The sequence below is a fragment of the Rhinopithecus bieti genome, unplaced genomic scaffold, assembly GCF_001698545.2.
Source record: "Rhinopithecus bieti isolate Rb0 unplaced genomic scaffold, ASM169854v2 scaffold_3858, whole genome shotgun sequence".
NCBI classification, from domain to species: domain Eukaryota; kingdom Metazoa; phylum Chordata; class Mammalia; order Primates; family Cercopithecidae; genus Rhinopithecus; species Rhinopithecus bieti.
In genome coordinates, this window is record NW_016804227.1 from 506,423 (window position 1) to 511,505 (window position 5,083).

At 50.3% G+C, this 5,083-nt stretch overlaps 1 long non-coding RNA gene across 1 annotated transcript; it reads right to left on the reverse strand.

The window, feature by feature from the left end:
* Positions 1 to 1,382: 1,382 nt before the first annotated feature.
* Positions 1,383 to 3,477, reverse strand: LOC108526528 (uncharacterized). The gene is made up of 3 exons (XR_001884543.1): positions 3,317 to 3,477; positions 1,607 to 1,734; positions 1,383 to 1,423 (listed from the first exon to the last, which is right to left on the reverse strand). It is a non-coding gene; the product is annotated as an uncharacterized LOC108526528 (long non-coding RNA).
* Positions 3,478 to 5,083: the final 1,606 nt, after the last annotated feature.

The window sequence follows — 5,083 nt, forward strand, 5'->3', positions numbered from 1 at the left end:
AAAAAAAAAAAAAAAAGTTTTCCATAAATGAGGAGCAGTGGTGCGTGCTTGTAATCCCAGCTACTTGGGAGGCTGAGGCATGGAGGATTGCTTTAGCCCAGGAGTTCAAGACCAGCCTGGACAACACAGCAAGACCCTATATCAAAGCATAAATAAAGCTTTTTAAAATTTTTGCTGGCCTTTGCTGGTCCACTTCTCTTACAATAGCAAGGTCTGAATAAGTAGGCTTTGCTTGTTCTCTTTGGGGTGGTCTTCATTTATCACCACAATACATGCAAAGTTTTTTTATTTTTGTTTTTGTTTTGAGACAGAGTTTCTCTCTTGTTGCCCAGGCTGGAGTGCAATGATGTGATCTCGGCTCACTGCAACCTCTGCCTCCTGGGTTCAAGCGATTCACCTGCCTCAGCCTTCCGAGTACCTGGGATTACAGGCATGCGCCACCACGCCAGGCTAAGTTTATATTTTTAGTAGAGACGGGGTTTCTCCATGTTGGTCAGGTTGGTCTCGAACTCCCGACCTCAGGTGATCTGCCTGCCTCGGCCTCCCAAAGTACTAGGATTATAGGCGTGAGCCACCACACCCGGCGCCATGTCAACTTTCCTTCACCCAGCAGGGGAGGCCTTGTTATCTTCCCTTGGGAAATCCGGGTAGGCTGCATAGAAAAGCCCCATGCATCTTGGAAACCCCCAAAGAGGGGAAGTCCCCCTATCACCGAGCAGCAGAGAGCTACTATAGCCTTCCTTTACCACTGGGCTGTTTCCACTAGCACTGTGCCAACCTGCAGGGAGGTACCAGGGCTTCCTCCAAGACCCATATACACCAAGGCGGGGAGAACTGGATACAGGCAAAGTCCATGCAGTTGAAAGTAAGGCTATGGCCACCAGTGTGATGGCCTTAGCTGGTATCTCCATGGTGACGCCATTCCCAGCCTGTGCCACCTGCCGTCCTGGGCTGCCTCTGCTCTGCTAGGCGGAAAGGCTACAGCAACATCCAATCATTTCAACAGAAGCGGTTTGGGTTTAAGTTTCTTTTATTAGTCCCCAAAGCAGCACATGCCTGTTGCAGGAAAATACAGAAAAGGGAAGAAAAAAAATCCCACGGACTCCCCCCACCCAAACCCACCACAGTTACCAGTTTTTTTGAGACAAGGTTTCACTTTTTCACCGAGGCTGGAGTGCAGTGGTGTGATCTTGGCTCACTACAACCTCCACCTCGTGGGTTCAAGTGATTCTCCTGCATCAGTCTCCTGAGTAGCTGGGATTACGGACGTGTGTCACCATGCCTAGCTAACTTTTTGTATTTTTAGTAGAGACGGGGTTTCATCATGTTGCCCAGGCTGGTCTCGAACTCCGGGACTCAGGCAATCCTCCTGCCTTGGCCTCCCAAAGTGCTGGGATTACAGGTGTGAGCCAGCACAACTGGCCTACAATTTTTTAAAAAGGTGAAATAAAGATGGGATCTTGCTCTGTTGCCCAGGCTGGAGTGCAATGGCACGATCATAGCTCACTACAGCCTCCAACTCCTGGGCTCAAGCGATCCTCCCACCTCAGCCTCCCCACTCGCTGGGATGACAGGCATGAGCCACTGAGCTCGGCTCCATACTCACAGTTTTATGAAGTGTGTTTTTCCGGTGGACTTAAATACATAAATGTTTCTCCACATTATAACAAATGCCTTCTAAACAGCAGTTCAGGCACTGCAAAAATATCCCATCCTGTGGCTGTCTTGTGGATTCTAAAACGAAAAACAAAAAAATAAAAATAGACCAGGCGTAGTGCCTGGAGCCTGTAATCCCAGCGCTTTGGGAGGCCGAGGTGGGAGGATCACTTGAGGCCAGGAGTTCCAGACCAGCCTGGGCAACATAGAAAGCCTCTGTCTCTATTCCCAAAAAGTAAAATAATAAACAAACAAATAAATCAGTAGTATACCAGAGAGATAGCCACCTGGCCTATATAGAGAAAGCAGCCCAGGCCTCTCCCATGGCTGGCCCATTGCAGGCCTCAGAGAATGCAGCTCTGGCTCAAAAAGTATTCCCAGCTCCCTCTTCCCATCAAAAATCCTCTCCTGAGGCTGCTGGTCACAGCCGGCATCAGCAAGAAAATGACCAAATCAGCAGTTTCAGTGGAGACAAAAGGCCTGGGTGAGAGGTCAGCTGGGAGAACACCCCCTTCGGATCCCCGGCCATCACTGGGTCCTGGGTCTAGGGCAGGGGCCAAGGCCAGGACCCCAACCCTCACATCAGACAGCATCAGATTCAGCTACTAGAAGAAGTAGAAACACCCAAATACAAACTTTTTTTTTTTTTTTTTGAGATGGAGTCTCAGTTTGTCACCCAGGCTAGAGTGCAGTGGCACAATCTGGGCTCACTGCAACCTCCGCCTCCCGGGTTCAAGCAATTCTCCTGCCACAGCCTCCCGAGTAGGAGGCATTATAGGTGCCCACCAACATGCCTGGCTAATTTTTGTATTTTTAGTACAGATGGGGTTTCACCATGTTTGCCAGGCTGGTCTCGAACTCCTGACCTCATGATCCACAAACCTTGGCCTCCCAAAGTGCGTGAACCACCGCGTCCAGCCCCCCAAATGCAAACTTTAACAAGGCAGAAGCCTGTCTTCTCTCACCTGGAGCAAGGACAAAAGGTGTCCCTCTCAGGTGAGCTGCCCTTTGAAGCTCCACCCACCAGCAGCCAGGTAAGGTCTGTTGGCCACAGGCTGTTGCTCTGAATAATACTGGGGGCCATCAGTGAGGGAGGGGGTGCCTGTGAAGGTTGGGGCCCCTGCCTACCTCCTGAGGCACACGTGGGAGGCTAGATCTGCTGGGCAGGGGCAGGTGAGCTCAGGTGAGCTCAGCAACATCCCAGCAGGACCCACGTCACCTTGGCAAATCCCTACTTATTTTATTTTATTTTTTATTTTATTTTATTTTATTTTATTCACTCTGTTGCCCAAGCTGGAGTACAGTGGTATGATCTCAGCTCACTGCAAACTTCGACTTTCGGATTCAAGCCATTCTCAAGCCTCACCCTCCCGAGTAGCCAGGATTACAGGCATGCACCATCATATCCAGCTAATTTTTGCATCTTCTGTAGAGATGGGGTTTCACCATGTTGGCCAGGCTGCTCTCGAACTCCTGACCTCAGGTTATCCGCCCGCCTCAGCCTCCCAAAGTGCTGGGATTACAGGTGTGAGTCACCGTGCCTGGCTCGGTTATAACTGTTAATATACAGGTCATGCATCCCAGCCACGAGGAACAATTAGCTGTTCCCTGAACACCACCCTCTCCACCCTGAGTCCCCTCCCTCCCTATGGGTTCATACCTCCTACAGAAGCCAAGTCTTCCTGGAGCTCACTTTGAACCTCCTCCCTTCTTAGTCTCCAAGTCTGGCTGTCCACACCAACTGGGCACCCCCTCAGGGCTGACCCCATGCCCAGCCTCCATCATTACAGCATTGAGTGTTCGCTGAACTGCATTGAAACACTCTTCCCAGCTGGGTGCGGTGGCTCATGTCCGTAATCCCAGCACTTTGGGAGTCTGAGGCAGGCGGATCACAAGGTTAGGAGATCGAGACCATTCTGGCTAACACGGTGACATCCCATCTCTACTAAAAATACCAAAAAAAAAAAAAAAAAAAAAAAAAAAAAAAAATTAGCCGGGCATGGTGGCAGGCACCTGTAGTCCCAGCTACTCGGGAGGCTGAGGCAGGAGAATGGTATAAACCCAGTAGATGGAGGTTGCAGTGAGCCAAGATCATGCCACTGCATTCCAGCCTGGGCGACAGAGTAAGATTCCGTCTCAAAAAAAAAAAAAAAAAGAAGCACTCTTCCCAACTTACAGTTGGGGAAACTGTGGTCAAAATGTTTAGGCCAGGCATGGTGGCTCACAGCTGTAATCCCAGCACTTTGGGAGGCCGAGGTGGGAAGATCATCTGAAGCCAAGAGTTTAAGATCAACCTGGACAACATAATGAGACCCCATCTCTACAAAAAATAAAAAAAAAATACCTGGGCATGGTGGTGCATGCCTGTAGTCCCAGCTACTCTGGAGGCTGAGGCAGGAGGATCGTTTGAGCCTGGGAATTTGAGGCTGCAGTGAGCTATGATCGCACCACTGCACTCCAGCCTGGCTGACAGAGTGAGACTCCTTCTCTAAAAAAAGGTTCACTCATTTCTCAAAGATTATAGATACCAAGACAGTTGAGGGGTGGTAATGTTAACTTAGCAGGTTCATGCATTCATTCAACAAATATTACTGGATGTCTACCCTCTGCCAAGAGGGTCCCTTAGGGGATAGGAACAAGACCATATGTGGCACCTCTCTCCCGCAGAACAGTGGTCTCACCATACCGACCACAACCTCCCCCAACACCCACATTCCTGCACTCAAGGGAAAAACAGGGACATTTAAGCTCTGCTTTGAAGCGGAAGTATGATTTGTCAAACAGAGAAAGGGGGCAGGGCGGGACTAATAGAACGGCCAGCTAGGTCAAAGGCATCCAGGCTAGCTTATCAAGGGGGGACAGAGGGAAACCAAGCCACAGAAGCCAACCGCAGCCTGGGCACGGACAGGCGTCAGGGTTTGGTCACTGCTTAGTTTCTGAGCTGAAACTTGGTATCTGCCTCTCCATGCAGGAGGGGACGTGGCAGCTGTCTCAACTCCTCTGAAATAGCAGTAGAGGCATCCTGTCCTGGAGAGGGTTCATTTGTTTTTTTTGTTTTGTTTTGTTTTTTTTTTTTTGAGACGGAGTCTCGCTCTGTCGCCCGGGCTGGAGTGCAGTGGCCGGATCTCAGCTCACTGCAAGCTCCGCCTCCCGGGTTTACGCCATTCTCCTGCCTCAGCCTCCCGAGTAACTGGGACTACAGGCGCCCGCCACCTCGCCCGGCTAGTTTTTTGTATTTTTTTTAGTAGAGACGGGGTTTCACCGTGTTAGCCAGGATGGTCTCGATCTCCTGACCTCGTGATCCGCCCGTCTCGGCCTCCCAAAGTGCTGGGATTACAGGCTTGAGCCACCGCGCCCGGCCGAGAGGGTTCATTTGTATCTTGGGAGCCGATCACCATGAGATCCTTTTTTTTTTTTTTTTTTTTTT